At 39.5% G+C, this 19,935-nt stretch overlaps 1 pseudogene; it reads right to left on the bottom strand.

Annotated features, from left to right (window-relative positions):
- Nucleotides 1-48: 48 nt before the first annotated feature.
- LOC146608642 (uncharacterized) overlaps nt 49-19,935 on the bottom strand; it is a 54,116-nt pseudogene continuing 34,229 nt past the window's right edge.

Here is a 19,935-nt window from a genome sequence, read left to right as displayed (position 1 = left end):
GACTTTCCATTACTCTTGCGTTGTCTTTTTAGCCACTTTAAAATAGGATTAGACTCTGTCCTCATCAAACTCGAAGGCTAAAACGTGACAAGCAGTAATTGTATAATAAGGCTTTATTTTTTTTAGCATATTTTTCATTGATTGTTTCACTGAAGTCTTGGATTTTTTTCACTCTTAAATGTACTTTCAAAACCATTTTATTTGATGAAAAAAGATATGAGTTGGGTAAGTAAAACATAAAATTGAAATGTAAAATTCATATTTGCCGAAACTGTTTTTTTTTCTCTGCAAAAATAGCAGAAAACATAAAAGCTTACACAACAATTACCTAGAGAAATAACATATTAACCAAGAATCAAATGATTTAAACAGTCATACCTCCTCTGATGCTTAACAGAATCTGCATTAGCTGTTGGAGAACCAGGACATACTGATGAGAACTGGGCTATTGGGACAAAGCAGATATAGACAAGGACTGAGAATATGAACTTGATAGAATCCTGACCCAGTGAGAGAAGATATTTTCAGTGCATGTGGGAACTATGAATAAAACTATGGATATTTATCTTTCTACCTAAGAACCGAGGGCAGGACATTCTCCTTCAGGATTTTCTGGTACAGAGCAGAATTCATGGCTTCATCAACTACAGTAAGTCGTAATTGATGTAACCATCACACCAGCAAAACCATGTTTGACACCACGCCTGATCATGCCAAGGCCAAATGAAGTTATTGGAAGTTGGTGTCCTCTAATTAATTAAAAAACTATAATACGACCAGAATTCCTGCAAAAACTACGACATGCGATTTGTTTCCTGAATGATCATCAGTCTTGTTTTTACCAAGTGAGAAACTTTGTTTTACAACAATTTTCAGTTTTATATAAATGAAGGTAACTAGACTATGTTGTTATAAAACAGTGAGCTACAGGTAGTGAACATGCAAATAGGTGGCTGTAACTGTATAGTACGAGATTTAAAAGATGAATAAAAAGACATGCAACTGGAGTCATTTAACCCTAGTGAATCTCTACATAGACACACTGAAAGAACTGTTGGTAAAAGGTTAAAGTTTACAGATAATAAAAGATTATTTCAAAATAAATTTCTTATGCACCCAGGATAAGCTAATAATCACGAAAGAAGACTTAAATGTATTAAACTATTTGCATCCATTGTGTTACATAGTTACACAAATATCTTTGTCAACAGGAAAGGAAAAAAATCAGTATTTTTGAATTTAGAAAAAAGTTTAGAAAAAATGTTTTGGCAAACTAGTGTGTCAAGCTGACTTCTCAGCGTCAGTGATCTGGTTATGATTCTCATCTCATATTGCGAGACAATAATACAGGGAGTGCAGAATTATTAGGCAAATGAGTATTTTGTCCACATCATCCTCTTCATGTATGTTGTCTTACTCCAAGCTGTATAGGCTCGAAAGCCTACTACCAATTAAGCATATTAGGTGATGTGCATCTCTGTAGTGAGAAGGGGTGTGGTCTAATGACATCAACACCCTATATCAGGTGTGCATAATTATTAGGCAACGACCTTTCCTTTGGCAAAATGGGTCAAAAGAAGGACTTGACAGGTGCAGAAAAGTCAAAAATAGTGAGATATCTTGCAGAGGGATGCAGCAGTCTCAAAATTGCAAAGCTTCTGAAGCGTGATCATCGAACAATCAAGCGTTTCATTCAAAATAGTCAACAGGGTCGCAAGAAGCGTGTGGAAAAACCAAGGCGCAAAATAACTGCCCATGAACTGAGAAAAGTCAAGCGTGCAGCTGCCAAGATGCCACTTGCCACCAGTTTGGCCATATTTCAGAGCTGCAACATCACTGGAGTGCCCAAAAGCACAAGGTGTGCAATACTCAGAGACATGGCCAAGGTAAGGAAGGCGGAAAGACGACCACCACTGAACAAGACACACAAGCTGAAACGTCAAGACTGGGCCAAGAAATATCTCAAGACTGGTTTTTCTAAGGTTTTATGGACTGATGAAATGAGAGTGAGTCTTGATGGGCCAGATGGATGGGCCCGTGGCTGGATTGGTAAAGGGCAGAGAGCTCCAGTCCGACTCAGACGCCAGCAAGGTGGAGGTGGAGTACTGGTTTGAGATTTTAGTTTCAAAGCAGAATGAGAATCAAATCTTTATTTCACCCATTTCAAGCCAATTACTGTTCAAAAATGACTACGAGCCTATTAATCAAAATCTATTTCAATATGTATGCAGGAGGTCAGGAGAGAGGTCATCCAAACAAGAATGTCCTTCGAGAAGAAAACTTGCCTCAGAGAGTTCAGGCTGTTTTGAAGAATAAAGGTGGTCATACCAAATATTGACTTTCAAGCTTGTGAGAACTGTAGAAAGTCTGTTTGCCTTCTACGGTGCATTTTCATGTATGTTTCAGTAACTAAGCAAAATATACATAAATGGGTTACTCAAAGCATTTGGTAAATGGACCAGTTCTTACATAGCACGTTTCTCATCTACCTAACCACTCAAAAAACTTTCTATAACATGCCTTATTTGGCCATTGATACAAGGACTTTTTTTATGCTTATGTGCTTTCTGTCTAATGTTTACATTCCTAGGCAAGCCAACTTTATTTATAAAGCACTTTAAAAACACTGAGCACTGACCAAAGTGCTGAACATAAAATAAGAAAAAATAAAAATACTAAAAATAAAATTCCGATGTGTCCTCAGCACATCGAACAACAACTGGTCAGCAGATCTACGAGACTGAGAAGGGGTGTGTAGTTACAGTAGCTCAAAGAAACAGTTTGGAGGCAAGACCATTTAAGGCTTTAAAAGCAAAAGAATTTCATTTCAATCTGATGGATGCATCCAAGAGCAACTTGTAATTAGTATCTTGTCCAAGGATGTTTAGCATGCAGACTGGAACAACCAGGGATCAAACCACCAACCTTCTCAACCTGCTCTAACTCTTGAGCTACATCCACCTAATGGATGCACAGCACTGTATTTGTTTGCTTTATTTCAAGCTAAATGCAGCCTGGTTTCTGTTTGACTCTGAGGTCTCCAGAGATTAAAAAAATAAATAAATAAATAACATAATCCTTTTCAGTAACACTGGTAATATATACAGTATGATATTTAGCAATGCGGAGAGTCTTCCCATGAAATTCAAATATCAAGTAACATCTTTAATAACACAAACTCAAATGCAAAGGAAATGTAATTTATTTTATGCCTTTCAAAAAAGGAACAGCTGAGGGTGTCATCTTTTAAATAACTGAGTTAATACAAATGGACACAGTGATGACATTGTGTGAAACATGCTGGGACCCTTCTATGTTTTCCCCTGCATTTATCTTAGTGGGTGAAGTGACTTGTACTCAAATGAGATTTGACATGTTTGAACAAGTCATGACAGACAAGTTCTAAGAACTGGTCTATTAATCGAAACCTGGCCAAGTAATAGGGGGGTAGGGGGGGTGTATCTCATTTCCTTTATTGGTACCTGTTGGTGCCAAAACTTCTAATGATGCTTCTGTAGATGGAGGCCTGTCTTTGCTATCCATATGTAAAGAAATCAATGCACACTTTATTTGATGAAATTACAGTAGTCAAATTTCATCCACTGAGTCAGTCGCTCCCTCCTGCATTTACTTATTGTATGAAGTGACACGAAAAAATGAATATTAACTGCAAATTCATGGTCTCAAGTTTGTACAGCTGACTAAGTGACAGATTGCTTTCCAACAAGTCTCCATTTCTCTTTTTGCATAGCCATCCACCATGAATTTGGTCAATACCGGATATCACTTTGGATTCAGGATGGTCACGGCCTGGCTTCACTTTCTGTGTTGCGACAGCAGGTATTCCCCTTCAGCATGGCTCCCAATGGAAAAACGAATTCTGAAAATAAGGGAGAGTTTAGTGTTGGATTCACACCGACCACTCTTGGCAGAATGGAGCATTTGGAACATCGCATGGGGCATGCAGGTTTTCTCCGACTCTCTCTACGGGAGGGTTGGTGTGTGTGGAGGCCATCTTGGACTGCACTCAAACAGCTAGCAGTGAGTGATGGGCCCAAGGGATGTTTACCCCTGCCCAGCGGAATGAACACTTTTTTTTTTAAATGTAGCTCTGTACTGCTTTGAGAAATCATGTGGGGAGTCAGCAGGTCCCAGAGCCTTAAATGGTACATACTGAACTGGCACTCAGCTTTGGATCGGCAGTCATATGTGTTGCTAAGAGTTTATGTTGATGGAAATTAATGTTTTGCTGTTGGGCTTTCAGAGGGCCTTTTCACACCTGGAAATTTGAATCAAGGTTTATATTCTACTGTAAATATTTGATCCAACTTGTTTTCATATCACATTAAAATTATTCAAGAAGATAAACAACAACAGCTAGTAATAAACAAAGTTATGCTAGCTTACGTTGGGCTTGAGTGTCTTAAAAAAATCACATTGTCCTCCTCAAAATAGTGTGATTATATTCTCACATTGTGTGAAAGTTTATTCGCTATCTCAGTCTGAGGTTAGATCCACTTCAATGAAAGATTCAGTAACACTGGCTAACAGCGGCTAGCACTCATAAAATCCCTTATCAAAAAAAATCACTATCATCAGCTAGTAATATGGTTACTAGCTTTAGAACACTGTGTTTTGGTGTCCTAACACAAACTCAACAAGCAGCTTCTATGTGAAAAAACGTAGATGCTGTCAGTGAGTTTTTGCATAATATCAATCAAACAACACCATTTACATAAAATGCCCTGCTCCCATTGCTCAGTGAGCACACAGTGGATATATAAGAGGCAGTGCAAAAGAACTGGTATTGGCCTATAACTGTACAGTCAATGAAACAAGGTATTCGTATTTTTCCAATTTATCTCAAGTAAGTTCTTCGACCCCTGGTGTTTTGTGTGTCATGATTTATGAGATGAGTCATCAATTATTTGAACATTCTGAAAAGATTTTAATGACCGATAAAACACCCTGATTTTTATTTTTCACAATAATAAGTCAAAAAAGACCACACCTTTCAACATTTCATGTCTTTCAAAACTGTTTTATTTTATTTATTTATTTTTGGAAAGCTGGAATGTAGAGAATGCCTGTCAATGTCTGTTGTTTACACGTGCTATAGGCTATAGATAAAACTGAGGTGACAGCCAAAGCAAAACGTTTCAGACATTTTTAATATTACATGTTTAGGGTATATTTTTTTTCATGAAAAAAATATTCATTTAACACAATTCAGTGGACTACACGCTGAACATACAGGATGGAAACATTAATCCTATTGTATTAGTATTTATCTGGTATCAGCATCAGCATTGGTATCAATATGATCAATATTTGGATCGATGTGCTCACCCCTACCATTTTGTTTTATAATGCTGCAGCTCATCCTCTTTTAATAAAACCAATACTAGACCATGGTCAAGTCAATTTTACGCTTTGCTAACATTTTAAAAAAGTTAATAGTTCCTTGTCAAATCAAATCAAATCAATGTTTTATTTATTCATATGTTTTGCATATGTTGTTACGGCCCTCCTCCTGAAGTTGCCTGTGTGGGCGTGTCCTATCGTCTCTCCTGCCTTAGGTGCCACCTTTTTCTTTTGTACTGCTGCCTCCCATCAACAATTAAAGGTATTTAAGGGCAGAGAAAAGTGAGCTCTGGTGCCAGAATGCCATGTGAGTGGTTGCAGGTAGTGAGCTGTGTTTTGTGATTGTTTGCTCCTGCTCGGTGAAGAGGAGCTTATTTGGTGTCTAACCCTTTTCTCTTTGACTTACTTTTCAGTAATACTGACCAATGCTTCTGTTTTGTTTCTTTAAATGGTGATAGCGGCTTGTCCGACTCTTTTAGTTGAGTTATTAATAGAAACTTTAATAAAACTCTTTAATTGAACCATTTTTCCTCTCTGTCTCCTTTTTTCGACCCAGACACATTTTGTTACTTCCCTTTATCCCCTGGACCTTTTTAGGGGAATGTAACAGTTATGTATCAGGGACAGAACAGAAACAGTTCTTATTACCATTGCAAATGTTTTAGTGCTAGCTGCTGACTCGGAGTAGACGGAATCCTCTGGATCCATGATATCTTTAAACGCTGTCTTGAATGTCTCGCTCAGCTTCAGCTCAGCTTGGCAGACAAATCCTTTTCTGTGGTAATGGGAGAATTCTCTTTATGCTCAGCAACTGTCTCATGTGGTATTCCCCAGGGATCGATTCTTGATCCCATTTTCATCTCTTATCTCTATGCCTCCCTTGGGATAGATGATCTGTAAATACAATGGTAATTTCCACTGTTATGTGTTGTAATACACAAATAAATGCTCCTGAATAAATGATAAATGAAACTGAGAGGCCGTCATAAGATATCGCAGACATTAGTTGAGATAGAAAAATGACTAAGTCTAATGACTAAGTGTTTTCTAATGACAACTGTCATGCTGTTCCAATTGAGAAAAAAATGTGAAAAATGTACATATCATTCTTGCTTTCATCTCATTACATCTCCAAGACTCTTACATTTTGAGAAGCAAGACCAAATAAATTGTTTTAAGACTTTTATTAATTAAAACTTTAAAGCCTTACATGGTCTTGCTTCCACTCACATTATAGATTTAGTTACACCTGATGAATTGAGATGCTGCATGTATTCCAATACTCAGAACTTCCTACTGTTCCCACAGCCTCATTATAAAGCCTTGTTATAAAAGGAAATCAGGTATTTACTGCAGCTGTGCACGTAATGCAGCTGTGGAACATTTAAAATTTTTGCAGATGTGTTGGAGAAGTCTTTTTCAACTTTTAAACATGAAAAACTGAGGAAGATTTAAATCAGTCCACAAGAACTTTATTTATTCATTTAATATATGCTTTAACCTTTATTTAGCCTAGAAAGCATTCTGTATTTTCAGTCCACATCAAATTGAAATTTAAGCAGGCAAGTTACTTAAGAAAGCACCCTAAATGTGCCTTTTTGGAAAATATGCTGAAAGGTGCCATTAGGGTTTCATGCTTTGCCTGAATATTTTATTAGAGTCCATTGAACTTGAAAAAAAATCACATTACTCCCATAAATGAGGAGCAGAGTCAATGGGTTTAACTCATTCACTGCCAATGGCTGGCAGTGAATGAGTTAATATGTTGCTCATATGATCAAGTTATCCATTGATCCATTTTCTTGGTGAAAATGATTGATTGCATTGATCTCTTAGTTTATTAGGAACACAGTGTTAGTGCACTAATCAGTATGTTGAATCACTTTGCCTTTATATTTTATGATTTGATATACTTTTTGTATTCAAGCCATCTTTAGAGCTAAAGAAAAAAAATCTGAACTTTTATTTCTCCACTGCAGGTACAGCAGAAAAAAAAACCCTGAATGCTTTGCTCTCTCCGCTGGTTGTGACTGTGGCTGTGGGTGAATAGCATATCAAAGTCAAAGAAACATAAATAACAAGTGACATACAGAACAATGTTTTCTTTTGCATTTGTTGGTGTCAGTTCTCAGTTGGGATCAAAGATCAGCTTTTCAAGTCGATGGTGCCACTAAAACCTTAACCAGAGCAGACAGAAAACCTTTCTTGAGTATTGCATAATTGTCCTTTTTCCTGCTCTGTTTGCAGAGCACACTGGCAGCTCTACTGGTGGTATTACACTGCTATGGTGTACTATTACACTAGAGGTGAATGCAGTTTGAAGTTGAGGGTTTATTTTTCTTTCAGTATTCATTCTGGGTTTGAATTCTCTGACAACTTTGAATAAGTTGGCCCACTCTGCCTTGGGTTTAAGTTTGTATTAAACATTTCTCCCAGCATGTCCAATACCAATATTCAGTGCCAAGAAAGGTAGAAAATAAGTTTGGAAACTGTGGATGGGCATGCTGCCTCTGGGTTTTGTGTGCAGGAACTATTGGAATAAATCACTTAAAAAGACTGCCACTGAATTTTGAAACACAGCTGGTCATCACATGAAAATTCTGATTATTTCCGTAATCTGTCAGGTGATTCGGACAGTGGGAGTTACATATCTGATTATTTTTGTTCTTTTACACGTTACTGTAAGTTTATACCAATGATTTGGAAAGTTGTGATTTATCAAAAATGTTCTCTTCTCTTGCACAATGTCATATCAATGTCCTGCACTTGAGGCTGTAAAAATAGATTAAACCAATTTTAAAAATCCAGACTATTTTGAATTGCATGGATTTAGAGGTGTTTCTTTATGCACCTTGGCATATTACCTACACCTATGAGGTAAAATGTATTCCTTATCCTCCATCTTCTCTAGGCCCTTTTCTGGATATGAGGTTTGACTTAAACTCATTTTCTCATCAATAAATCTGCAATTCAAAGTGTTGCAATGAGATTTGAACAGTTTGTTTCGAAACTTGTTTATGGAACATATTTACAATCCATAAATCCACACATCTCTGTGGTTTAAGGCATTCCAAACAGATCCTAGAACAGTTACCTGACTATGAAATGGTTGATAAATATCATTGGAAACCACTGTAGATCTCAGTGACAGTTGACATCTAGTGCTTGTAAAGAAACTTCTCAGGGAATGATCTTAAAAACTTAGCTTGTGACACCAATTGCTCATTCAAAATCACAGGACACCCTGTTGGGAATAACAGGATGTTTTCCTGGTGGCCTGAGGTCTTGCATTGACCCCCAATGAACTTTAAGCTTGGCCAGCAACAATTAGCAAGTCTACTCATAACATTTTGACAGAAATGGACAAAATGGAAAGTCAAAGGAAAAGAGGAGTGCGGGCTAGCTAATAAAAGACAAATACTACCAAATAGGTACCAAAAACAAAGCACAGTAAAATAGTATTTTTGCACCAACAAGGTGATTCCCAAAGAGCTAATAGCCCATAAATACTTAATACAATGTTTTCCATATAGAAGTTGTGAAAACTGGTTGAGTGGAGAACAAAAGAAGCAGTGCAATGGTTTAAAAAACTATCAGCAGAAGGACAGCATCTGACTCTCATGTCGATGAAGCACAGCTGGACTGAAACTGACTTTACTCCTACACAGCACCCATGCTATCTTGCATAGATGGAGAGCGCTTTAGGTTGAAGTTGTAAAATGTTGCTTTTTTTTGTTTCTTTCTTTGTTTTTTGTTGGTGTTCGCTCGCTCTGCGGTAGAGTATCACTTCCTGTTCCTCCTCAAACACAGTGGTGTTTCTGAGTAGCTTATTTGCTTAGCAATTTAATTAACAACTTTTAAATACATTCTTTTTCATAGTATAATATTCACGTGCTTCATCCGAAGCACACTTTCTGTGTACTCACTACCTAATTTATAGCCAAAGTATTCACTCACTGTCTCTGTACTGTTTCGCTAGCTTGGCTTAGTTCGTAGCCGACTCGTTAGCACCATGGCTACTTCACCTGTCCCTCCTGCACTTTCTTGCTCATTGTGTCAGATGTTTAGTTACTCCTCGGCCTCCTTTAGCAGTAATGATATCTGTAACAAATGTAGCATATTTGCAGCTCTGGAGGCCAGGATTACTGAATTGGAGACTCGGCTTCGCACCCTTCATTCACCCATAGCTAGCCAGGCCCCTGTAGCTGGTGCAGCCGAAGATAGCGTAGGCCCCGCTAGCTGTTCCCCGGCAGACCCCAAGCAGCTGGGGAAAGAGGGCGGCTGGGTCACGGTGAGGAAGCATAGTCCTAAACAGAAGCCCCAGGTACACCACCAACCCGTTCATGTGTCTAACCGTTTTTCCCCACTCGGCGACACACCCGCCGGGGGTCAAACTCTGGTAATTGGTGATTCTGTTCTCAGACATGTGAAGCTAGAGACACCGGCAACCATAGTCAATTGTCTTCCAGGGACCAGAGCAGATGACACTGAAGGAAATTTAAAACTGCTGGCTAAGGGTAAACGTAAATTCAGTAAGATCATAATTCACGTCGGCAGTAATGACACCCGGTTACGCCAATCGGAGGTCACTAAAATCAATATTGAATCTGTGTGAAACTTTGCCAAAACAATGTCGGACTCTGTAGCTTTCTCTGGTCCCCTCCCCAATCAGACCGGGAGTGACATGTTTAGCCGCATGTTCTCCTTAAATTGCTGGCTGTCTGAGTGGTGTCCCAGAAACATGGGCTTCATAGATAATTGGCAAACCTTCTGGAGGAAACCTGGTCTTGTTAGGAGAGACGGCATCCATCCCACTTTGGATGGAGCAGCTCTCATTTCTAGAAATATGGACAAATTTATTAAACCCCCCAAAATATGACTATCCAGAGTTGGGACCAGGAAGCAGAGTTGCAGTCTTACACGCCTCTCTGCAGCTTCTCTCCTCCTGCTACCCCCCCAAAAACCCATCTCCATAGAGACTGTGTCAGCTCCCAAACAGACAAAAAACAAACTAAAAACCAGCTACAAACAACTTAAACATAAACAATTACAAAGAAAGAACAATAAAGTATCCACATCTGAACCAAAGAGTAAAACAGTGAAATGTGGATTATTAAATATTAGGTCTCTCTCCTCCAAGTCTCTGTTAGTACATGACTTAATAATTGATCAACAAATTGATTTACTCTGCCTTACAGAAACCTGGTTGCAGCAGGATGATTATGTTAGTTTAAATGAATCAACACCCCCGAGTCATTCTAACTACCAGAAATCTCGAAGCACAGGCCGAGGGGGCGGTGTGGCAGCAATTTTTCACACCAGCCTATTAATTAATGAAAGACCAAGACAGACTTTTAATTCATTTGAAAGCCTGATGCTTAGCCTCGTCCACCCCAGCTGTAAAACTCAGAAACCAGTCTTACTTGTTATCATCTATCGTCCACCTGGGCCTTACACAGAGTTTCTGTCTGATTTCTCAGACTTTATATCTAATTTAGTTCTGAGCTCAGATAAAATAATTATTGTGGGTGATTTTAACATCCATGTAGATGCTAAAAATGACAGCCTCAACATGGCATTTAATCTGTTATTAGACTCAATTGGCTTCTCTCAAAATGTAAAAGAACCCACCCACCACTTTAATCACACTCTAGATCTTGTTTTAACATATGGCATAGAAACTGAACATTTAACAGTGTTTCCTGAAAACCCTCTCCTGTCTGATCATTTCCTGATAACATTTACATTTACAATAATTGATTACACAGCGGTGGAGAGTAGACTTTATCAAAGTAGATGTCTTTCTGAAAGCGCTGTAACTAAGTTTAAGAATATAATCCACCCACTGTTATCATCTTCAATGCCCTGTACCAACATAGAGCAGAGCAGCTATCTGAACGCTACCCCAACAGAGGTCGATTATCTTGTTAATAATTTCACCTCCTCACTACGTACGACTCTGGATACTGTAGCTCCTGTGAAAACTAAGGTCTCTAATCAGAAGTACCTGACTCCGTGGTATAATTCTCAAACACGTAGCCTAAAGCAGATGACTCGTAATCTGGAGAGGAAATGGCGTGTCACAAATTTAGAGGATCATCATTTAGCCTGGAGAAATAGTTTGCTGCTTTATAAGAAAGCCCTCCGCAAAGCCAGAACATCTTACTATTCATCACTGATTGAAGAAAATAAGAACAACCCCAGGTTTCTCTTCAGCACTGTAGCCAGGCTGACAAAAAGTCAGAGCTCTTTTGAGCCAACAATCCCTTTAACGTTAACTAGTAATGACTTCATGAACTTCTTCACAAATAAAATTTATCATTAGAGAAAAAATTACCAGTAATCATCCCACAGATGTAATATTATCAATAGCTACTCTTAGTACCATTGATGTTAAGTTAGACTCTTTTTCTCTAATTGGTCTTTCTGAGATAACTTCAATAATTACTTCCTCCAAACCATCAACGTGTCTTTTAGACCCCATTCCTACAAAACTGCTCAAAGAAGTCCTGCCATTAATTAATTCTTCAATCTTAAATATGATCAACCTATCTCTAATGATTGGCTATGTACCACAGGCCTTCAAGCTGGCTGTAGTTAAACCTTTACTCAAAAAGCCATCTCTAGACCCAGCAGTCTTAGCTAATTATAGGCCAATCTCCAACCTTCCTTTCATATCAAAAATCCTTGAAAGAGTAGTTGTCAAACAGATCATCTGCAGAGGAATGGTTTATTTGAAGAGTTTCAGTCAGGTTTCAGAGCTCATCACAGCACAGAAACAGCTTTAGTGAAGGTTACAAATGATCTTCTTATGGCCTCTGACAGTGGACTCATCTCTGTGCTTGTCCTGCTAGACCTTAGTGCAGCATTCGATACTGTCGACCATAATATCCTATTAGAGCGATTAGAACATGCTGTAGGTATTACAGGTACTGCACTGCAGTGGTTTGTATCATATCTATCTAATAGACTCTAATTTGTTCATGTAAATGGAGAGTCCTCTTCACACACTGAGGTTAATTATGGAGTTCCACAGGGTTCAGTGCTAGGACCAATTCTGTTTACATTATACATGCTTCCCTTAGGCAGTATCATTAGAAGACATAGCATACATTTTCACTGCTATGCAGATGACACCCAGCTCTATCTGTCCATGAAGCCAGATAACACACACCAATTAGTTAAACTGCAGGAATGTCTTAAAGACATAAAGACCTGGATGGCCGCTAACTTTCTGCTTCTTAATTCAGATAAAACTGAGGTTATTGTACTCGGCCCTGAAAAGCCTAGAAATATGGTATTTAACCAGATTCTTACTCTGGATGGCATTACCTTGGCCTCCAGTAACGCTGTGAGGAACCTTGGAGTCATTTTTGACCAGGACATGTCCTTCAATGCACATATTAAACAAATATGTAAGACTGCGTTCTTCCATTTGCGCAACATCTCTAAAATTAGAAATATCCTGTCTCAGAGTGACGCTGAAAAACTAGTTCATGCATTTATTACTTCCAGGCTGGACTACTGTAATTCATTATTATCAGGATGTCCAAAAAACTCACTGAAAAGCCTTCAGCTAATCCAAAATGCTGCAGCAAGAGTACTGACAGGGACTAGAAAGAGAGCAGATTTCTCCTGTTTTGGCTTCCCTTCATTGGCTTCCTGTTAAATCCAGAATTGAATTCAAAATCCTGCTCCTCACATACAAGGTCTTAAATAATCAGGCCCCATCTTATCTTAATGACCTTGTAGTACCATATCACCCTATTAGAGCACTTCGCTCTCGCTCTGCAGGCCTACTTGTTGTTCCTAGTGTATTTAAAAGTAGAATGGGAGGGAGAGCCTTTAGTTTTCAGGCCCCTCTTCTGTGGAACCAGCTTCCAGTTTGGATTCAGGAGGCAGACACTATCTCTACTTTCAAGATTAGGCTTCAACTTTCCTTTTTGCTAAAGCATATAGTTAGGGCTGGACCAGGTGACCCTGAATCCTCCCTTAGGTATGCTGCAATAGACATAGGCTGCCGGGGGATTCCCATGATGCATTGAGTTTTTCCTTTCCAGTCACCTTTCTCGCTCACTATGTATTAACAGGGATGATCTGATATCCTCGTGTTGGTGTTGTTCCCAGACCATCATGAAAATGTTGTTCCAGGTTCAACATTGCAAGTGACCAATCACATTGTTGTGACGTTAGGGTTAGGGTTAGGGTCAGGGTCCGTTGATCGGCAGACAGAGGCGGTTTCTCGCAGCTTAAGTACAGTTTTTTGTTTTACGCCGGTTTTTCCCGAAGTCGCAAAAGTATGACGTCACAACATTCTGATTGGTCACTTGCAATGTTGATCCTGGAACAACATTTTCATGATGATCTGGGAACAACACCAACACGAGGATATCAGATCGAGCGTATTAACAGACCTCTCTGCATTGAATCATATCTGTTATTAACCTCTGTCTCTCTTCCACAGCATGTCTTTTATCCTGTCTTCCTTCTCTCACCCCAACCGGTCGCAGCAGATGGCCGCCCCTCCCTGAGCCTGGTTCTGCCGGAGGTTTCTTCCTGTTAAAAGGGAGTTTTTCCTTCCCACTGTTGCCAAAGTGCTTGCTCATAGGGGGTCATATGATTGTTGGGTTTTTCTCTGTATCTATGAAGCGCCTTGAGGCGACTTATGTTGTGATTTGGCGCTATATAAATAAAATTGAATTGAATTGAATTGATGAGAAATAGGAAAATAGAAATAAAGATATATAAATAAGAAAAGAATCAATCCAGCAAAGATCTGACACAGAACACAGATATGTTAGTCAAAAACATGTTTCAATCTATAAAGTAACCGAATTGATGTTTATACTCCCACATTTAAGGTGGCACACTGGACTTACCTGAGAATTCGTAAATTAACTACTAAAATTAATTTCTATGTTCAGGGATGCAAGTAAATAATTGGAATTATGCATTGCAATAAAAAAATTATAATTAAGACTGCTTGACTATTTCTTTCAGCACAAAACAGCAATTACTTTAACAAGCAAAAATAACAGTTACAGTTTGATTAAGTCAACCATATGTATGTTTAGTAATAAACATTTGTCTGTAAATACAGGAAGGCTATAAAATAGCTTGAAAAGAAAACCAAGAGTTTTGCATACCTAAAGCGGTTGGCTAACAAAGTTGAATCAATATCTCTTCTGCTTTCCTCACCACAGTGCAAGTTCATGCCTCTAGAGGCAGTGCCCTCTCTAGTCCTGGAGGCAATCCATGCAGAAACCTGAGGTACACAATACCACTGTAATGATACAGAAGAGAGGCAGTGGATAAAGTAGGATCTGACTAATCTATCTTCCACCTTCTTTGCCTTGTGTAACAACTAGAGCCTTGGAGTGAGGGCCATTAATTTATGCCCCAGTGTAATTTTGATTTTATTTAAAGAAACAAGATGGTGTCGCTTGTTATGTAACTTGCTCTCTTACTCTATCTCTCCTCTCCTCTCTCTCTCTCTCTCTCTCTGGAGGTGAGACAGAGTTCAGCTGGGAGCCAAATCTTAAATGCCATGGGTCACTTTTTAAAAGATCAACATGGATTCTAACTGACGGATTTTCTTCAGCACAAAATTAATGCCTTGAGGTGGCGGCATGTCACCCATGGACGTATGATTTCATTCTCTTTTAATTGTCTGCACAGTGAGAAACTGAACCAAGAGCAGAGATTAAAGGATTCTTTTTAAGAATCATTTCAAAGCGCCCAACCATCTCACCCATGACTAATTTAGTTAGACTGTATTAAAGTAATAGTATGGAAAATGCCTCAGTTATAGGATGCTGTCATGTCATTTGGAAACTCTAGAAGACCAACTACATGTACCGTACTAGCAAAAGACCTTTTCTTTTTATGCTAGCTCAAAACAGATGCTGATCATAACAATGACTGCACATTTGAAGCAACTGCACTTCTTTTAATGTCCGATTGACTAAAAATGGCGTGTCTATATATAGTTACAAGAAGCCCAGATTGTAAGTATTTCCCTGCATATTTTCAGCAAACAAAAACGTTTCCTGCTATGCTGCCAAATCTGTGAGTCTGTACTGAGGTACAGTAGTTCTTTGAGTTAAATGTCACGCTCAGAATGAAAACATTCTGATGTTTAGCAACCACTGTGCTTGCCATTTTCAGAAGCTTAGTTTTGGAGGTTAGCTGGCAATCATTTTTTAATTAACACTAAACGAAGCCAAGAGTGGGGCACACTTCCTCCCCTTCCATGTGCATACATGGAAATCTGGAGGTGGGGATAACAGTGGCAAGACCTCAGCACAGAACAGCAGTTATCACTGACAACAATTGCATTAATAGTCAAATACAACATAAAAGGAAGGCGGTTTCAAAGTGGGTTATAGATGTGAAACAACTGTAGGTAGGCTAAATCACCTATGAACAACTGAGGAATTCATGGAAAAGGTTTTTCCACAAATTTTTCAGACTGATTTCTTAGAAATTAAAATCCCTCCTAGGAAGAACATACAGTGAGGCAAAAAAGTATTTAGTCAGCCACCGATTGTGCAAGTTCCCCCACCTAAAATGATGACAGAGGTCAGTAATTTGCACCAGAGGTACACTTCAACTGTGAGAGACAGAATGTGAAAAAAAAATCCATGAATCCACATGGTAGGATTTGTAAAGAATTTATTCATAAATTAGGGTGGAAAATAAGTATTTGGTCAATAACAAAAATACAACTCAATACTTTGTAACATAACCTTTGTTGGCAATAACAGAGGTCAAACGTTTACTATAGGTCTTTACCAGGTTTGCACACACAGTAGCTGGTATTTTGGCCCATTCCTCCATGCAGATCTTCTCGAAAGCAGTGATGTTTTGGGGCTGTCGCCGAGCAACACGGACTTTCAACTCCCGCCACAGATTTTCTATGGGGTTGAGGTCTGGAGACTGGCTAGGCCACTCCAGGACTTTCAAATGCTTCTTACGGAGCCACTCCTTTGTTGCCCGGGCGGTGTGTTTTGGATCATTGTCATGTTGGAAGACCCAGCCTCATTTCATCTTCAAAGTTCTCACTGATGGAAGGAGGTTTTGGCTCAAAATCTCACGATACATGGCCCCATTCATTCTGTCCTTAACACGGATCAGTCGTCCTGTCCCCTTGGCAGAAAAACAGCCCCATAGCATGATGTTTCCACCCCCATGCTTCACAGTAGGTATGGTGTTCTTGGGATGCAACTCAGTATTCTTCTTCCTCCAAACACGACGAGTTGAGTTTATACCAAAAAGTTCTACTTTGGTTTCATCTGACCACATGACATTCTCCCAATCCTCTGCTGTATCATCCATGTGCTCTCTGGCAAACTTCAGACGGGCCTGGACATGCACTGGCTTCAGCAGCGGAACACGTCTGGCACTGCGGGATTTGATTCCCTGCCGTTGTAGTGTGTTACTGATGGTGACCTTTGTTACTTTGGTCCCAGCTCTCTGCAGGTCATTCACCAGGTCCCCCCGTGTGGTTCTGGGATCTTTGCTCACCGTTCTCATGATCATTTTGACCCCACGGGATGAGATCTTGCGTGGAGCCCCAGATCGAGGGAGATTATCAGTGGTCTTGTATGTCTTCCATTTTCTGATGATTGCTCCCACAGTTGATTTTTTCACACCAAGCTGCTTGCCTATTGTAGATTCACTCTTCCCAGTCTGGTGCAGGTCTACAATACTTTTCCTGGTGTCCTTCGAAAGCTCTTTGGTCTTGGCCATAGCGGAGTTTGGAGTCTGACTGTTTGAGGCTGTGGACAGGTGTCTTTTATACAGATGATGAGTTCAAACAGGTGCCATTCATACAGGTAATGAGTGGGGGACAGAAAAGCTTCTTACAGAAGACGTTACAGGTCTGTGAGAGCCAGAGATTTTCCTTGTTTGAGGTGACCAAATACTTATTTTCCACCCTAATTTACGAATAAATTCTTTACAAATCCTACCATGTGGATTCATGGATTTTTTTTTCACATTCTGTCTCTCACAGTTGAAGTGTACCTCTGGTGCAAATTACTGACCTCTGTCATCATTTTAAGTGGGGGAACTTGCACAATCGGTGGCTGACTAAATACTTTTTTGCCCCACTGTACATATCTATCAAATTTGATGGTACACGTTGAATTGTCACCTTATGTTTGGGCTTTGGAAAGAGTCAGGGGATCACAGAGGTCATTGGGTTACATTGTCTGGAAACCACAGTTCTTTGCACCAAGTTTTGTGCCAATCCACCCACTCATGTTGGAGCCACTGGACATGGGCCTAAAGTGCCTGGCAAGCTAAAGTGAGCAAACGAGTAACAAAGCTCATTGCACTCCAGCAGAACGAGCCAGCAGAATTCTGTACTGACAGGCCCATGTGCCTTTCATCTGCACCCTGATGATTTCCCTCTACAGAACAGGGGTCATTGTTTGTGAAAGATACACACACACACACACACACACACACACAAGAGTGGTTTATATATTACCCTGATCTTCCTCACATATTTGTTTTAAATCTTGTCTGGCACTCAGATATAATCCCAGTATAATAAAGACCTGCTCATCAATAGATTCAAGCTGTTAGAGCTAATCCTCAAATGATGCCACTCTGGGCATCCAGCTGAATGAACACAGTTTAACTTTTTTTGCTACCTGAAAAGTTTTCACCTATAAGATTGCATGGTTCAGGAATGACGTGGACCACTATGTAATATGGTAATCGTAACCACCCTCATCTTTTTCATCTTTATGGACTCATGGGGAGAAAAAGGAATAGGGAATCTGCAGCAGGAGCAAGAATAATGTCGTACTGATGTTCTCTCCAAGTGGTTAAGTGTCACAGTAAGCTACGCTGTCACTTCACAAACAGAATAAGAGATTCGTTGAAGACGAAATGCCATGCCAGCATGGGTGGCTGAAAGAGAATACATACATAGGAAAGCAGGGAAATGTGGTTGTAAGCTCGCTGTGAGTGTTATTGCATTACCTAGAGCTGTGTCTGCCCCCCCATGCATTGCATCTCTGCACAGTGAGGGAGTCAAAGGAAAATGTCAACCAAATGCTTCCCATTTAGCAGCATCTGGTCCGATCCCTGAAGATTCTGACCATTTATTATGTCAGGTAATTGTTTGGTAATCTTACAGCTTCTATTGCCCAGCTTTTGAAGGTGTTGCAAGGCTTCTTATGAAAAACATCTCCAAAAAGTAAAAGCATGTATTCCTTTTCACCTCAATCTCAGAGTTCGGACATTCTGAATGTTGCACAAGCCCTTTGCTTTGAAAATACATTACGGCACACGGAGCCATGGCATCTGACCAGGACACATTCACAGGAAAACACGCATCCACCCTTGCTTGCACTATGCCCTTGAATTATAAGTGTGAGAATCTGCTCTTACAGATACACACTTCAGTCGGGGTTGTGATTATGTGTCAGCGGGTGTGGGCAGTGGGGAGGAGGTATGGGGTTGTTATCTTCATGGCTGAACAAGAACTAGATAGAGGAAAGGGAACATCTTTCAAAAACTCCAACCAGGACTCATGGAGATAAGGAGAGAACGCTCCATTGGCCTCGCATTGTAAAGGGGAAAATTGCGGCAGAATCATCACAAAAGGACCCCATACCCCCCTTGCAATTTACTTTCCGGATAAGGAATCATTGTAAATCATCTTTTAACACACAGAGCGACCACAGCTGTGAAGGCTAATATATACTTCATGTGTGATGCTACCAGTCTTACACAGACCCTTCTGCTTTTTAAGCATTGCCCAGAACATACAGAAGATAAACTCAATGCTGTAGTATACATGAATTTAAAAGTAAAAACACAAAACTTTTTTTATTGTCTTTACATTTTTTCTCTAAAACATGTTTTATACATTGCAGATTGTTATATGTGGTACATTTGTTGGAAGGGGGCAATGGAGCAAGATTCCAATGATGTCCTACTGAAATGAGTACCTATGAATTCTAAAACGCAGTATTGGTGTTCATAAGAAGAATGCGTTAAGGCAGTGGTTCCCAAATTTTTTTTGCCAGGCCCCCTTTTGTTTTACAAGTAAAATGTCCCACAGAGGGACATTGTTGCATGTGCCCCCCCCCCCGCGCGCACACTAACACATCCTCCAACCACACACACCCATATTTTGCTCCATTGTGGTTTATTTCACACCTCAAACATTTAGTAAACAATTAACTAAATACAAGTAATCTGCAATACATTACAGGTAGTAAGAAAATAAACTACTAACTCTTTTACTCTACGTCCACACCTGCATGGGTATTATAAACGCAGCTGTTTCTATGTGTTTGGACCTTACGTCCAGAGGTGTGGACTCGAGTCACATGACTTGGACTCGAGTCAGACTCGAGTCATTAATTTTATGACTTTAGACTTGACTTGAAAAAATGTTCTAAGACTTGTGACTTCACTTGGACTTTTACACCAATGACTTGGGACTTGAATTGGACTTGAACCGGTTTACTTGAAAAGACTTGATATTTTACCCCAAATATAAAATTTAACATGCATATTATATAGAGATTGAAAATGTGACGTCAT

Source organism: Diplotaxodon limnothrissa, linkage group LG23, assembly GCF_057381915.1.
Source record: "Diplotaxodon limnothrissa isolate DT_005_m linkage group LG23, D_limnothrissa_male_GT1.1, whole genome shotgun sequence".
NCBI lineage: Eukaryota > Metazoa > Chordata > Actinopteri > Cichliformes > Cichlidae > Diplotaxodon > Diplotaxodon limnothrissa.
This window is presented reverse-complemented; position numbering and strand designations above follow the sequence as displayed.